This window comes from Phodopus roborovskii, unplaced genomic scaffold (genome assembly GCF_943737965.1).
Source record: "Phodopus roborovskii unplaced genomic scaffold, PHOROB, whole genome shotgun sequence".
NCBI lineage: Eukaryota > Metazoa > Chordata > Mammalia > Rodentia > Cricetidae > Phodopus > Phodopus roborovskii.
The window spans coordinates 193,644-211,205 of record NW_026126141.1 but is presented as its reverse complement, the minus strand read 5'-3'; the positions used below and the strand labels follow the sequence as shown (position 1 = coordinate 211,205).

The 17,562-nt window shown below is 39.0% G+C and overlaps 1 protein-coding gene across 1 annotated transcript in view; it reads left to right on the top strand.

Moving 5' to 3' along the window:
• Positions 1–289: 289 nt before the first annotated feature.
• The window catches only part of LOC127218504 (claudin-34), a 38,661-nt gene continuing 21,388 nt past the window's right edge, over positions 290–17,562 (top strand). The window contains exon 1 of the mRNA XM_051179537.1: positions 290–354. The gene's annotated coding sequence lies outside the window, so the exon portion shown is untranslated. The remainder of the gene's footprint in view (positions 355–17,562) is intronic.

Genomic DNA, 17,562 nt, shown 5'->3' with positions numbered 1-17,562 from the left:
AGGACAGAAAGTGGTGAATTGACTCAATGGAGATTTCAGCAGAAGCTATATGGTGATTACAGGGGAATCCTCACATAAATAGTAAGAACATAATCCCTTTCCACCACTGAAAAAAAATTAACACCAAAAATATTGGTGGACTTTCACCCTAAAGTAAAAAAAGTAAGGGAAAATGTCACTATTCTTGCTAATATTCAGTTGTATCTTGCTTTGTATTCTTCAATTGTTTCAGGATGGGGTATCTACTTACTCTTGGCTCACTATTTAGCTAACCTTCTGTTGGGTGTTTTTCCAGGTTCTCCAATCATCTGTTTTGACAGGTGCCAAGTATTTCAGTAAAAGGATCTCCTTCAGGTTAGTGTATTCTAAGTGTAGAATTCATGTGTGGACCAGAAACAGGTACTCCTTAATTATTTGAAACTGTTTATTTTATTGATGCAGATATATTCTTTTTCTAAGACAGTTTTATTTAAACTGGAACTTGCTACATAGAATTATGCTGCCTTTGAATGTTTCCGTCCTACCTCTGCCTCCTGGCCATTATAATTATAAATATAAGCAAACACACCATAGTTTGACAACATGCTTATGAAGTCTTTTTATTATTTTCTTATTGTAAAAATAATGCTTGGACAGAAATACCTAAAATGTAAAAATGTAGGTAGTATTTAAAGACCATAAGCTGTAGTTGTTATGTAGGTCTGGAGTAAATCTTTCAACTAATATGCTCAAAGACCTGAATTCCATAAGCATAACAACAAAAATGAAGCCTTACAACACAAAATTAAAAACTCATAATCCAAGTTTCGCATATAATACATATTGACAGAAGCTACCCCCATAGGACTGCCTCCTGCACTGTTCTCATTTTTCAAAACAGCAAAAATTACATTAACATATTTGATAATACTCAGGTGAGTCAACTATAAGTCAGGAAATAAACTGACAAAGTATAGCATATATTTTAGGATGTACTACTATTTTCAATTATATAATATGCCTTTGCCTGTGTGTTTATGAGTATGCATATAAGTACAACATGTGTACAGTCACCTGTGGAGGCCAGATTTGCTTGGAATTTCAGTTTCAGGCAGTTGTGAAGTGCCTAACATGGATCTTGGGATCTGGACTCAGATTCTTTGGAATAACAGTAGCCTTTTTAAACACCAAGCAAGCCAATCAGCTTCTGATGTATATTTTTAAGAGTGTCAGCAGCATGAATCCTTGTTGAATGATAGCTCTATTCTTGTATTTCATGTTATTCCTTTGTATGGGATGTTATAATATTATAAATTTAAACGAAGAAATTCAAATTTCTCCATCCCTGTTAAAACTATAGCTTAGCAATTTAGTTCACAACCATGATTGTGTTATATAAGATATTTTGCCTTATTCGGTTTATATTCAATAAATTTTATGTGTCTTTCATCGGGTTATATATCATAATGATGACAATGACTGCCGATATTGTAATTATTGTAAATGATATATATTGAAAAGACTAACAGTGGGCACAGTCCCTAATGCCTGGGATTGTAACTCATAGGATACTAAGTCAGGAGGATTTTGAATACTAGGACATGCTGGAACACATGATAGTCTAGGAGGACAACTTAGTAAGTTTAGTATTTTAAAAATAACCTGACACAGTAGAACATTATATAACTAACTACTCAGAAAGCCAAATAAGGAAGACTGCAAATATGAGGCCAGTCTGAGTGCCACAGTGATTTGAGACCTTCCTGGACAAACTGATGAGACTCTGTCTCTGAAAATGTTAAGAAGGCAAGAGAACTCATAAAGAAGTTCCCACCATCATATCTTATGGCTCACAGTATAAATTTTGAAAGCAATTTGTAGCCCAATTCAACTAGTTTGCATTTACCCAAGAGAAAAGTGACTATAAATCAACAACTTTAATGTAAGCTTTTTCACTCATGAAACATTTCTCATCTTAAGTAAAGCTTGGAGATAGTACAGATATCAAAACTGAGAAGTTGGCAGACAAATTGTAGTGGTCAATTTCTAGAACACTAGGTAGCATGAAAGAGGAAAAACTTCTCACACATGCTACAGTATGGATGGACCTTGACAACATTATTTTAGGAATAGGATGTAGCTGATCAAGACTTTAACCCTGACACTTTTCTGGGAGACTCATGAGGATTATTTGAAGTTAAAGGCCAGTAATAAGAAGTTAGTTCAAGAGACAACAACAAAAGATCAAGATAAGTATCAAGTAGTGAGCCCAGAATATCTTCCATTGTACATATGACCCATGTGTATAATTGTTGGCATATAATTCCCTGGAATAAAATTATCATAAATTACTTATCCAATTGCCATACATGAAGTAGTTTGCCATTTTTTTCATATGACAAATGATGCTTTGATGACCGTCTTTGTGGTTAAATATTGTAGCCATATTGATTGTGTGTCTGGAACAATAGCCAGAAGTAGAAGCAGTAGAAGCAGTATCAGGGCGTGCACATTGTGAGGATGTCAGTAAATGTTGCTTCAAGGCCCTTGTGGTTTTCTCAGACAACATTCCCAGCAGAGAATCACTGGAACAAAGTCCAAACTTCACAAACAACCTATCCTTCTGGAACTGCTCCTTCAAGGGACACTGTCATTGGTCTAAAGAGAATAATGTAGACCTCTAACTTTCCCAGTGTTATCTGACACCATGCTTTTCCTTATCAAAATTGTCAGTCACCATGTTCCAGATTTGACTTTGTTCACAGTAACATGGATCATTTACACATCTCCATGAGCATCCTACAGTGGTAACTGTAGTTCTGAGCCCATGCTTTCCTTCTTAGGACAGTCTGTGTGTGAATGCGGAAAGTCTGCATTTACCACCATGGCAAAGCTCCAGTAACCACATCTGCGTCACTGGTACACCTACTATGATGCCTTCCTTCTTTTGCTCTAGTGCTGTCTGCCAACATTTTTGAGCTGGTTGGGAAATCTCAAATATTTTAATATGTAGGAACATGTACAAGGGCTAACTAAAGAATGTCACCTACAATCCATTAGTTCTTTCAAAGATTATGCTCATGATTGGTATTGGCTGTGCCATACTGTCTTGTGTAAATTAGCACACAGTGATATATGAAGGTGGTGACTCTTCATCACATTTTTTGAATTAATTGAATAATGTATTTACTTCACATTCCCCACAACTCTTTCCCTCCCTCTTCTCCTCCCAGTCCACCCTCCCTACATCCTCTCTGTCTTCCATCGCATTCATTTTTCTCCTTTTCTGGTCAGAAAAGGGCAGGCCTTCCATGGATGTTGACAAAACTAAGCACCTTGCCTTGTATTAAGACTAGGCAAGACCCCCCAGTATGAGAAATAAGTTCACAAAAGCCAGTAAGAGTCAAAGACAGCCCCTGTTCCCACTGTTAGGAGTGCCATAATAGGATCAAGTGATACAACTGTAACATAATCAGAGGGCCTAGTTCAGGCCTATGCAACCTCCCTGGTTGGCCATTCAGTATCTGTGAGTCCCTGTGAGCCTAGGTTAGTTGATTCTAATGGTTTTCTTGTGCTATCTTTGTCCCCTCTGGCTCCTGTCATCCTTTCTCCACCTCTTCAGCAGGATTTCCTTAATATGGTTGGGCTAATGTTAGAATGTGGGTCTCTGAATCTGTTTCCATGATTTGCTGGGTGGAGTTTCTCTGGTGAGAATTGTGCTAGGCACCGATCTATGAATATAGCAGAATATTGTTAGGAATCATTACATTGACATTTTCCCTCCAGTTGTGTTTGGTTCTATCCTAGGTCCCTGGGCCATTGAGTCTCTATGTTCTGGTGCTCCAGGCAGTGTCACTCTTGTGGTTGGCCACCCCTACAATCTATGTGCCATCCTTATCCCCGCATATCCTACAGGCAGGACAGACTGTAGGTAGCAGGTTATATGGCTGGGTTGGCGTCGCAATCACTCCACTGTAAGTTTTGACTGGCCACAAGAGATGACCAGTTAAGGCTATATAGCCACTATTGCTAGAAATCTTATCTGGGGTCAACCTTGTAGATCCCTGGGCATTTCCCTCTCACTAGGTTTCTATTTGACCCACAAATGTCCCCTTTTTCAGTATGCTGTTTTAGTTATCTCCTTCCTATTCCACCCTCACCTGATTAGTCATGTTCTTATTTCCATCCATCCCAGTCTACCCAGAAAATCTCTTCAATTTCACCTACTCAAGGAGATGTGAGTCTTCCCCTTGGGCCTTCCTTGTTACCTAATCTCTCTGGGCCTATGGTTTGTGGCATGGTTATCTTTCACTTTACAGCCACTATCCACTAATGTGTGAGTACATACCATGTGTGTCTTTCTAGGCCTACTTTACCTCACTCAGGATATTTGGAATTTTTTTCTGTTTTCATTTATGTGCCTTCAGTTTTCATGATGCCATTGTTTTAAACAGCAGGGTAATACTGGATTGCATAAAAGTAGCATTTTTTTTTATCAATTTTTAAGTTTAGGGTCATCTATGTTGTTTCCAAATTCTGACTATTATGAATAAAGATAGTTGAGTAAATTTCTTGTGGTATGATAGAACATCCTTTAGGTATGTGTCCAAATATGATATAGCTGGATCTTGAGGTAGTGATTCTCACTTTTCTTTGAAACTGCCATATTCTTTTCCAAACTGCCTGTACAAGTTTGCAGTCCAGTCAGCAACGCAAGAGTGTTCCCTTTAGTCCACACCATTTTCAGCATGATTTGGCACTTGTATTTCTGATCTTAGCCATTCTAACAGGTGTAAGCTATAATCTCAGAGTTGTTTTGATTTGTGTTTCCCTGATAGCTAAGGATACTTAACATTTTGTTAATGGTTTCTCTGCAATTTGAGATATTTGGGTTGAGAAGTCTGTTTAGACCTATACTCCGCTTTTGAATTAGATAATTTGGGTGTTTGATGGGTAGTTTCTTGAGTTCTTTATATATTTTGGAACTCAGCCCTCTGTCACATACGGGAATGGTGAAGATATTTTCCTTTTCAGTAGCCTACCATTTTGTCTTATTGACCTTGTTCTTTGCCTTACAGAAGCTTTTCAGTTTCAGGAGGTCCCATTTATTAATTGTTGATCTTAGCATCTGTGCTACTGGTGTTCTGCTCAAGAGTTATCTCCTGTCCAATGTGTTCAAGGATGTATGTTGAGGTCTTTGATCCACTTGGACTTGAGTTTTTTTTTTTTTCAGTGTGATAGATATGTATCTATTTGCATTCTTCTACATGTTGACGATACCAGCACCATTTGTTGAAGATGAATTTTTTCCATTATATAATTTTGGCTTCTTTGTCTAAAATTAGGTGAATATGTGGATTTATGTCTGTGTCTTCAATTCTATTCCATCGATCCATCTGTCTGTTATTATGCCAACACCATGCAGTTCTTCTTACTATATAGCTCTACAGTACAGTACAGATTGAAATCTGGAATGGTGCTACCTATGGAAATTCTTTTATTGTACAGGATTGTTTTAGCAATCTTGAGGTTTGTGTATGTGTGTGTGTGTGTGTGTGTGTGTGTGTGTGTGTGTGTGTGTGTGATTCCATACAAAATTTAGTATTGTTGTTTCAAGGTCTGTAAAGAATTATATAAATATTTAATGGGAATTGAGTTGAAACTGTAGATTGCTTTTGGTAATATAGCTATTTTTATTATGTTAATCCTACTGATCCATGTGCATGGGAAATCATTCTATATTCTGTTATCTTCTCCAACTTTTTAATTCAAAGGTTTGAAATTTTTTTTCGAATAGGTCCTTAACAACATGCTTGGTTAGTTATACCAAGATATTTTATATTATTTGTAACTATTGCGAAAGGTATTCTTTTGTTGACTTCTTTCTTAGCCCTTTTATCATTTATACATAAGGAGTACTACTAATTTTATTCAGTTAATTTTTTTTCACTTTTTTTATTTATTTTATATAACCAAGGCCATTTATATGAAAACAAACATTTATAGACAATATTTGGGAATTTGGGTGTCATTCTTTCCAAACTACTTCCTGCTGGTAAGGGGCGCTAACATGGGGGATTCTAAGAAGATGCAGAAATCCTGGCTGTAGACTGCAAGGCTGCTTTGTCCAGCTGTTTTGAAAGTAGGATCACCTGGTACTCTGTTTCAGGTGGTCTGAATTGATCAAACCACAATAGTCTGGAAGTAATCCATATCTTTTCATTTTCTGTGGAAACAAAAATAGAAATCCTTTTCCCCAGTAACTTGTCCTTAAACTTAAATTTTGGAGTCAAAGCATTTTTTTATTTAATTTATTATTTTACGTTTCGATCCAAGTTCCCTCTCCCTCCTTCCCTTCCTCCTTCCCTTCCTCCCTCCCTGCTTCCCTCCCTTTTACCCTCTATGCCCTCTCACATGCACTCTAACCACCCTCCCCTCCCATCCCCCTACCACAATTCTATATGTAGGGGAATGCCATTCAGTTGGGGTCATGTAGATCTGACAGGTCACATGAAGTAGGGACTAGGGCTTCTCTCCTGTCTCTAGGTTAAGGCAGTTATCCCTCCATGGGGAATGTGTTCGCAAAGTCCTTTTGTGCACCAGGGATACATCCTGGCTCCACTGTCTGAGGTCCCTTAGACTGCTCAGTCCTTCTGGCTGAGACCCATATCCAGGGGGGCCTGAGTCAGTCCCCTGCTGGCTTCCTAGCTATCAGTCTGGTGGCCCATTAGCTCCTCCTTGTTCAGGTAAGATGTCTCCATGTGTTTCTGCAGCCTGGTATTGTCCTCTCCATCTGCATCTCGGTTCTACTTCGAATCAGTGTTTATGTATGGTGTTTGATCCTGTTTCTAACAGGCATTAGTTAAAGGCTCCATGGATAAGTTAGTTGTTGATCTCACACTCCAGGAAGGGCATTTATGGTAGCCTTTCCATGGAAGCTCAAATTGTTACTTGGCAGCAGACTTGTAGTTCTCTAGACCTTTCTTTGTGTTCAATTTTATCTTCAAACCAATATTGGCTCCCTCTTTTATGTCTCTCTCTCTCTCTCTCTCTCTCTCTCTCTCTCTCTCTCTTTCTCTCTCTCCTGTCTTCTATTCCTAACCAGGCTCAATCTTCCTGGTCACACATGTTTTCCTTTCCTTCCCCTCGTTTTCTCCTACTTCTCTGTCCATTTGCTCCCCCCCCACTTCCCCTGAGCTATGGGGGACTTCTCCCTTCCCAGTTCTGTGAGGGACTATATATGAATCTCTCAGAATACACCTTGTATCCTAGTTCCTCTGGTGGTATGAATTATAGGATGATGATCCTTTCATCTAGGCCTAAAATCCATATATGAGTGAGTACATACGGTGTTCCTCTTCTTTATGACAGGGTTACTCATTCAGAATGGTTTCTTCAAGTGCCATCCACTTGCCTGGGAATTTTAAGATACCATTATTTTTTTCTGCAGAGTAGTATTCCATTGTGTAGATGTGCCACATCTTCATTAAACATTCTTCAATTGAGGGGCATCTAGGTTGCTTCCAGGTTCTCGCTATTACAAATAGTGCTGCTATGAACATAGTTGAACAGATGTCTTTGTTGCATTGATGTGAATCCTTTGGGTATATGCCTAAGAGGGGGATTGCCAGGTCCTGTGGTAAACTAATTCCCATTTTCCTGAGGAACCGCCATACTGATCTCCAAAATGGCTGTATGAGTTTGCACTCCCACCAGGAGTGGAGGAGTGTTCCACTTTCTCCACATCCTCTCCAACATAAGTCATCACTGGTGTTTCTAATTTTAGCCATTCTGGCAGGGGTAAGATGGTATCTCAAAGTAATTTTGATTTGCATTTCCCTGATAGCTAAGGATGTGGAGCATTTTCTTAAGTGTCTTTCAGCCTTTTTGATTTCCTCCATTGAGAATTCTTTCTTCAGTTCTGTACCCCATTTTTTAATAGGGTTATTTGGTGTTTTGTTGACTAGTTTCTTGAGTTCTTTGTGTATTTTGGAGATCAGCCCTTTGAAGGCTATAGGATTAGTGAAAATCTTTTCCCAGTTAGTGGACTGCTGTTTGGTCTTGTCAACTGTGTCCTTTGCCTTACAGAAGCTTCTAAGTTTGAAGAGGTCCCATTTATTAATTGTTTCTTTCAGTGTCTGTGCCCCTGGAGTTATGTTCAAGAAGCGGTCTCCTATACCAATTTGTTCAAGGGTACCTCCTACTTTATCTTCTAAGAGGTTCAATGTGGCTGGATTGATGTTGAGGTCTTTGGTCCATTTGGACTTGAGTTTTGTGCATGGCGACAGACATGGGTCTATCTGCAGTCTTCTACACACCCTCATACAATTGTGCCAGCACCATTTGTTGAAGATGCTGTCTTTGCCCCATTGTATAAATTTAGCTGTTTTGTCGAAAATCAGGTGTTCATAGGTGTGTGGATTAATATCAGGATTTTCAATTCGATTCCATTGGTCTACCTGTCTATTTTTATGCCAATACCAGGCTGTTTTCAGAACTATAGCTCTGTAGTAGAGCTTAAAGTCAGGAATGGTGATGCCTCCTGAAGTTCTTTTATTGTATAGGGTTGTTTTGGCTCTCCTGGGTCTTTTGTTTTTCCATATAAAGTTGATTATTATCCTTTCAAGGTCGGTGAAGAATTGTGGTGGGATTTTAATGGGGATTGCATTGAATCTGTAGATTGCTTTTGGTAAGATTGCCATTTTTACTATGTTTATCCTACCTAACCAAGAGCATGGGAGGTCTTTCCATTTTCTGGTATCTTCTTAAATTTCTTTCTTTAGAGTCACAAAGTTCTTATTATATAGATCTTTTTCTTGTTTGGTAAGTGTTACACCAAGATACTTTATGTTGATTGTGGCTATTGTAAAGGGTGATGTTTCTCTGATTTCTTTCTCGGTCTCTTTGTCGTCTGAAAAAAAAATAGGGCTACTGATTTTTTTTGAGTTTATCTTGTATCCTGCTAGTTTGCTGAAGGTGTTTATCAGCTGTAGGAGTTCCCTGGTAGAGTTTATTGGGTCGTTTATGTAAACTATCATATCATCTGCAAATAGAGACAGTTTGACTTCTTCCTTTCCAATTTGCATCCCCTTGATCTCCTTTTGTTGTCTTATAGCATTAGCTAGATCTTCTAGTACGATATTGAAGAGATATGGAGAGAGAGGACAGCCTTGTCTTGTTCCTGATTTTAGAGGAATTGTCTTAAGTTTCTTTCCATTCAGTTTGATGTTGGCAGTTGGTTTGCTGTATATTGCTCTTATTATGTTTAGGTATGTTCCTGTTATCCCTGACCTCTCTAATACCTTTATCATGAAAGGGTGTTGAATTTTATCGAAGGCTTTTTCCGCATCTAGGGAGATAATCATGTGGTTTTTCTTTTTCAGTTTGTTTATATGGTGGATCACGTTGATAGATTTTTGTATTTTAAACCATCCCTGCAATCCAGGCATGAAGCCTACTTGATCATGGTGGATGATTTCTCTGATGTATTTTTGAATTCGGTTTGCCATTATTTTATTGAGTATTTTTGCATCGATGTTCATCAGGGATATTGGTCTGTAGTTTTCTTTCTTAGTTGTGTCTTTGTGAGGTTTGGGTACCAAAGTTATTGTGGCCTCATAAAAAGAGTTTGGCAATAAACCTTCTGTTTCTATCTTGTGGAACAGTTTGAGGAGTAGTGGTAATGGTTCTTCCTTGAATGTCTGGTAGAATTCTGCACTGAATCCATCTGGCCCTGTACTTTTTTTCGTTGGAAGGCTTTCGATGACTGCTTCTATTTCATTGCCGGTTATAGGTATATTTAAGTTGTTTGTCTGTTCTTGATTTAATTTTGGTAAGTGATAGTTATCCAGAAACTTGTCCATTTCCTTTGAATTTTCAATTTTTGTGGAATACATATTTTCAAAGTATGACCTGAAAATTGACTGGATTTCCTCTGTGTCTGTTGTTATGTTCCCCATTTCGTTTCTGATTTTGTTAATTTGCATGTTCTGTTTCTGTTTTTTCGTTAATTTGGATAAAGGTTTGTCTATCTTGTTGATTTTCTCAAAAAACCAACTCTTTGTTGCATTGATTTTTGTATTGTTTTCCTGGTTTCTATTTTGTTGATTTCAGCCCTCAAGTTGATTATTTCCTGGTGTCTGCTCCTGCGGGGTGAATTTGCTTCTCTCTGTTCTAAGGTTTTCAGTTGGGCTGTTAATTCTTTTATGTGACTATCCTCTGTTTTCTTCATATGGGCACTTAGTGCAATGATCTTCCCTCGTAGCACTGCTTTCAAGGTGTCCCATAAGTTCGGGTATGTTGTATCCTCATTCTCGTTGAATATTAGAAAGTCTTTAATTTCTTTCTTTATTTCTTCTTTGATGCAGGAGTGGTGCAATTGCACATTGTTAAGTTTCCATGAGTTTGCAGGTTTTCTGCTATTTGTGTTGTTGTTGAATTCAAATTTTAAAGCATGGTGGTCCGATAAGATACAGCGGAGTATTCCTATTCTCTTGTATCTGTTGAGGTTTGTTATGTCTCCTAGTATGTGGTCGATTTTAGAGAAGGTTCCATGTGGAGCAGAGAAGAAGGTATATTCTTTTGTCTTTGGATGGAATGTTCTATAGATGTCTGTTAGCCCCAGTTGAGACATAATTTCTGTTAATTCTTTTGTTTCTTTGTTGAGTTTCTGATTTGTGGTCCTGTCTAGTGTTGAGAGTTGTGTATTGAAGTGTGTGAGGTTGTATATGAACTTTGAGTTTTAGTAGTGTTTCTTTTACGAATGTGAGTGACTTTGTATTAGGGGCATAGATGTTCAGAATTGAGACTTTGTGTTGATGGATTTCTCCTGAGATGAATATGAAATGACCGTCTTCATCTCTTTTGACTAGTTTTGGTTTGAAGTCTAACTTGTTAGATATTAGGATAGCTACGCCTGCTTGCTTCTTATTTCCATTTGATTGGAAAATCTTTTCCCAACCCTTTACCCTGAGGTAATGTCTATCTTTGGAGCTAAGATGTGTTTCTTGTATGCAGCAGAAGGATGGATTCTGTCTTCGTATCCATTCTGTTAGCCTGTGTCTTTTTATAGGTGAGTTAAGACCATTAATGTTGAGGGTGAGTAAGGTCCATTGATTGTTGATGCTTGTTTGATTTAGGATTGTTGTTGGCTGTGGTATTGTGAATATATTTGTTCTGCTTCACCCTAGGTTTCTGGTGTAGTTGGATTATCTGTTGCCTACATTTTTGTGGGCGTAGTTACCTTCCTTGGGTTGGAATTTTCCTTCCAATACTTTCTGTAGGGCTGGATTTGTAGATACATATTGGGAAAATCTGGTTTTGTCATTGAATATCTTGTTCTCTCCATCTATATTGACTGAGAGTTTTGCTGGATATAGTAGCCTAGGCTGGCATCCGTGTTCTCTTAATACTTTTAGAACATCTATCCAAGACCTTCTGGCCTTGAGGGTTTCCATGGAGAAGTCAGGTGTAATTTTGATAGTTCTGCCTTTATATGTTATCTGTCCTTTTTCCTTCGCTGCTCTTAATATTCTTTTTTTATTCTGTATGCTAGGTGTTTTGATTATTATATGTCGAGGGGTCTTTTTGCTTTGGTCCAGCCTATTTGGGGTTCGGTATGCTTCTTGTACTTTCATGGGCATGTCCTTCTTCAGATTTGGAAAGTTTTCCTCCATGATTTTGTTGAATATGTTTTCAGCACCTTTGAGCTGGGCTTCCTCACCTTCCTCTATGCCTATTATTCTTAGGTTTGGCCTTTTCATTGTGTCCCACATTTCCTGGATGTTTTGTGTTAAGGATTTGTTGGATTTATGGTTTTCTTTGGTCGATGAATCTATTTCTTCTAGTTTATCTTCTGCGCCTGAGATTCTCTCTTCTATCTCTTGAATTCTATTGGTTATGCTTGTGTCCTTGGTTTCCGATTTTTTGCCCAGCTTTTCAATTTCCAGCTTTCCTTCCATTTGTGTTGCCTTTATTTTCTCAATTTCGGTTTTCAAGTCTTGAACCGTTTCCTTCACCTGGTTAATTGTTTTTTCTTGGCTTTCTGTACTTTCCTTAAGGAATTTGTTCATTTCTTCCATTTTTTTGTTTATTTTTTCCTCCATTTCTTTAAGGGATTTTCTCATATCTTCTTTGAGGGCCTCTATCAATTTTATGATGGTGATTTTTAAGTCGTACCCTTCTGCTTCCTCTGCTTTGTTGTTGTGTTCCATTCTAGTTGGTGTAGATTCCCTAGATTCTGGTGGTGTCATGTTTGTCTTTCTGTTGTTAGGTGTTCTCTTGTATTGCCTTCTTCCCATAGTTTCTTCCAGTAGGTGTTGGTGGTGTCTCTTCCCTCTCTCTATGGTCCTTCCCCGATGGGCTTATGTGGATCAAAGATTCAATGTCTGTAGCTCTGTGTGGTCCATGCTCTCTAGGAGGTTTCTCTGCAGACAGAGATCCAGGGATGGGGTCAAGGATGAGGATCCAGAAGAAGATGCCAGCAGGTACTCACAGTGGTCCTCTGGCCAATAGCTCTGGCCAATAGCTCTGGCCAATGACCGGCAGAAGAGGACGAGGGCTGAGCTGGAACTTGAGAAGGTTTTGCAGGGTAGTGGGATCTCACTGAAAACTGGCGCTCTCCAGCTGAGACCTTGTTCTTTGTCAGGGGCCCGGATTTGGGGGTCAAGGATCCTGCCCACAGGAACTCAGAGTGGACCTGCAGAGATAGGCGGATCTCTGGGAGGGGCCTGGGACTCCAGCAGAGTACTGGAGGCGGGGTCAGAGGCCAAGCTGGTGGAAATTACAGGTGGTCCCATGTGGATAGTCAGGTCTCCTTTGTTTGGAGTTGCTCAGAGAGGTCTCCAAAGTAGGGTGGACTGTTGGCTCCACCCTCTGTCCCAGTGCTCAACCAGAGCGGCAGGACCATAGGTGGGGTAGGGCACAGGGTGGGGGGGGGTAGGCTGGAGGTTGGGATGTGTGGGGGTGTATCAGAGCTCCAAGGGTGCTCTCAATGGGGACCTGAGCCAGGAGCAGCAGGATCAGGGGCCAATCCAGGGAGTTCAGGCGGGGGAGGGGGGAAAAGAGGTTGAAGGGGACAGGCAGCCCCAATTGGGCCCAGACTCACCTCTGGCCAATAGCCGGCAGAAGAGTACGAGGGCTGGGCTGGAACTTGAGAAGGTTTTGCAGGGTAGTGGGATCTCACTGAAAACTGGCGCCCCCCAGCTGAGACCTCGTTCTTTGGCAGGGGCCTGGATTTGGGGGTCAAGGATCTTGCCTGCAGGAACTCTGAGTGGACCCGCAGAGATAGGCGGATCTCTGGGAGGGGCCCGGGACTCCAGCAGAGGACTGGAGGCAGGGTCAGAGACCAAGCCAGTGGAAATTACAAGTTGTCCAGCGTGAATAGTCAGGTCTCCTTTGTTCGTAGTTGCTCCAAGAGGTCTCCAAAGTAGGGTGGACTGTTGGCTCCACCCTCTGTCCCAGTGCTCAACCAGAGCGGCAGGACCATAGGTGGGGTAGGGCCGAAAACAATCTTTTTTAAAACTTTTGCTGTTCACAGGGTGTTTCTTATGAAACTCTGAGGCTTCCAGCATACTTCCTATTAATAACCGATTAATTTGATCATTGCATTGTGCTAGAGGACCTGACAGATCCATATAGATCCATATGGGATCTGATGTGTGATATATATATATATATATATATATATATATGTATGTATATGTATATATATGTGTATATATATGTATATACGTATATATACGTATATACATATATATATATATATATATATATGGTGAGTCCTATTTCTGATATATCTTGTAGCTATATAAATAAGGAAGTGAATTCTCAATCGTTGGGAATAAATTCTACAGTCTCAATGTGTAAGATGACTCTCTCTGCATATTGACAGTCAGTAAAAATATTGAGGGATTCTGTAAAATACATGGGTACTATGAGAATGGCTTACAATTCTGCTTTTTTTACAGAATTTCAAGGGCTTTGAATTACTTTACTTATTTTTTCCTGACGTATATCCTACCTTACAAGATTTGTTTGCATCAGTGTAGAATGTAGGAACACCAAAGATAGATGACGTTCTTACAATGTGTGGAAGGATCCAAATCTTTTTTTTTTTTTTTAATGAATTTGATTCTTTCACTTTTGTGATAATTGTTGGTAATCATTCCCAAAAAATTCTTGCATGCTCTCTGCCAATATTCATTATCTATCCATAAGGATGAAATTTCCTCATTAGTTATATGTACTATAATTTCTGCTTCCCTTCTTGTCAGTTGACATAGTCTTAATTTACCTTTTATAATCAAGTCAGAGATCTTTTCTATATATGTTTTTAGTTTTTTTATTCTGTTTATGTGGTCAAAATATCCATTCAAATGTGATATCTTCCCTCTGCATCAAAATCCCTGAAGGATATTCTCTAAATAGTAATATAACCAGAATACATTCTAGTTTTGGATCCACATGGTCCACATATGCTTCTAGTACCCTCTTTTCTACCCATTCTAATTCATTATCAGCTTCAGCTGATAGTATTCATGGACTAATCAAGTCCTTTTCTCCTCTTAGGGACATTTTCAAATTTGTCAAGTCATGTCCTTATACTCCAATAATGATTTGCAGCTGAGAAATCTCTCCTAATAATTTTTGAAGATCACTCAGTGTCTGGTAGTGAACTCTCCTGGTCTGTACTTACTGTGGTATAATTTTTATAGACCTATTTTATATGCTAAGTAGTTGATAGGATCGACATTTTGTATGTTTTCAGATGCAATTTATAATCCCAGTGAGGTAAAATTTCCTTTACTTTCTCAAACTTTTTTTTCCTAAAATGTCTACGTTAGAACAATATATCATTCAAGTAATGGTAAATTTTGGATTGTGGAAACTGTTTACACATTATATCCAATGGTTTTTGCACAAAATATTGGCACAGGATGGGACTGTTTAGCATTCCCTGTGGCAAAATCTTCAATTGATATCTCTTCACCGGCTGGGAATTATTTTAATTAGGTACCGTGAAGGCAAATTTCACTTTATCTTGTTCTTGTAAGGTATAGTGAAGAAGCAATCCTTTAAATCAATAACTATAATAGACCATTCTTTAGGTATCAATGAAGGCAAGGGCATTCAAGGGTGTAGAGAGCCCATTGGCTGGGTAAAATTATTTATGGCTCTCAGGTCTGTAAGTATTCTCCATTTACCAGATTTCTTTTTGATAACAAATACAGGTGAGTTGCAAGAGCTGGTAGATTCCTTGTTATGTCCAGCATTTACCTGAACCAGGTTTTCTAAAGCCTCTAACTTCTCAGTGGTCATAGGCTGTTGCCCTACCCAGACAATTTTGCCTGCTAGCCATATTAAAGGTAGGGCTTTTGGTTCTTCTGTTTGTTTGGCACTTCTATTCTGTTTTTATACAGCCTGGATATTTGGTATCTGTCTTGTATGGTACCTTTTAATATTTTTTCCACAATCATGAGGTCATTTATGATTCATATCTACTACTGGTAGAATGTTAATCTGAGTTTTCCATTGTTGTAATAGATAACGACCCCATAAATTTATTGCTATATCAGCCACATATGGTCTCAACCTTCCTCTCTGTCCTTCTTGTCCTATACATTCAATCCATATCTTGCTCTGTTTTACCTGAGACAGGGTTCCAATCCCTAAGAACTGAACATTTATCTCTTGCAGGGGCCATCTTCAAGGCCAAGACTTATTAGATATGATAGGTACCTCAGGCCCTATGTCAACAATGTCTCCAAACAGTTTGTTAATTCATCTTAACTGTCAATCTAGGCCTTTGAATGTTTATAGAGGTTTGCCAAAATATACATTTTTCTTTTCCTTCTGTCATGTTTGAATCAACTTCCATCACTAGTTTGCCATCCAGAGCAGTATGAGTTTTTACAATAGGCACTGGATTTTCTAATTGTCCTGTGGGAAATTCTTCTCTACAGTGACTGGGAATGTTTGGAGTTTCCCGGTTGTAAAGGGTTTCCTTGCTTGTCTCTGGCCACATCTTCTGCATAACCCAGAAAGCTGAGGCCTTCAGTTCGATTCATTCTTGGGAGGGTTATTTCTAGAGATGCTTTGCCTACAATTTCTTTCTAGATGTCCTGTCTAACTAGAGTTAAAACAACTGATATTTTGATATCTTTTCAAACCTTTGGAGATAGCTTCTCCTATCCAAGCTTCTATGTCACCATAGTTAAGACCTCTGTTATGATGTCTTTCCTGACCTTTAGATGTGGCTTCTCCTACCCAAGCTTTCTTATTATTGTCATTACACTCAATGTTGGCTGTATATAGGATCCATTCATCCAAGGGTGCTGATCTGAATTTTAAAGGTCAAAGCACTTGTTTGCATTGTGGATTCACATACTCATAAGCTAATGATTCTATGAGTATTCACCTAGAATTTGTGTCTGCTACCCCTAATTGTACTGTCATAGACAACCTGTCTAGGAATACACTAAAACGTTTTCTCAGTCCTTGCCTTATCTTGGTATAGGATTCTATCCTCTCCCCTAGTTCATGAACCTTATCCCAAGCATTCAAAGCAGCTGTACTGCATAGAGACAAGATGTGTTCATCATAGGCAGCTTGAGTTTCTGGGTCAGCATAAAGACCCTCAACAAGAATTTTATCTTGGAGAGCTTTATAAACTTTCTTTAAGCCCTGAAGTTCAAGAGCTTTTGCTTCCTCTCTCCATAAAGCCCTCCATTCTAATTGAGAGGAGTTTTCAAGGACAGCTGATATTAATTGATACCAATCCTTAGGGTTTACCTTGTTATTTCTTGCCCATGATTCTGTTAATTGCCTCAAATATGGTAAGAGCATGACATAAGAGACTACTGCTTCCTTTATTCCTTTTAAGTCTTCCATACATATTGGTTCCTGCTGATATGCAGGGACACATTTTGGGTGGTTTTGTTGTTGTTGTTGCTGCTGGTTTTTCATTAATAGATACAGGGAAAGCTTCTCTGACCCTAAACTGTGTAGAAAATTTTAAGTCTCTTTCATGCCTTGTTACCTGTATTTCTTCTTCTCATGTGTTAGATTGAAAGTCTTCTGAGGCCTGAAATCTATTCACCATTGCTTCTTTGAGTGTCTGAACTTCTTGAACCATTCCTATAGTCCTGCACTGTAAGATTATCCTCCATAGGTATGGAACAATTGATCTCAGATTTATATCAGCTTAAATTTCGAAGGATGTTGCAATTACCTTTGGTGTAATTCTGCTGTCCTGGAAATTATTGCTTTAGTTGTAGATCTCAACTTGTGGTAGTATACCTGGAGGTGTAACAGCAAATATTGTCTAGCAGCAGACAATCCTTCTGATCCCGGTCCCTGTAGAATAGCTCTTAACAAACTAAGACAAGCAAAATTTTGTTAAATGAAGGAGTTAAACAAGCCGTGTGTAAATTGCTAGTTTGGCAGGGCTAACAGGTGTTGCCTCCTACTTGCACTGCTGGGCTGTGGGAACCCAAAAGAAGGGCAGGCCCAGATGCTGGGCCGTGCATGGGAATACACAAGTGGGGCAGGCAGTGCAGGGCTCTGTGTGAATGCAATGTGAGG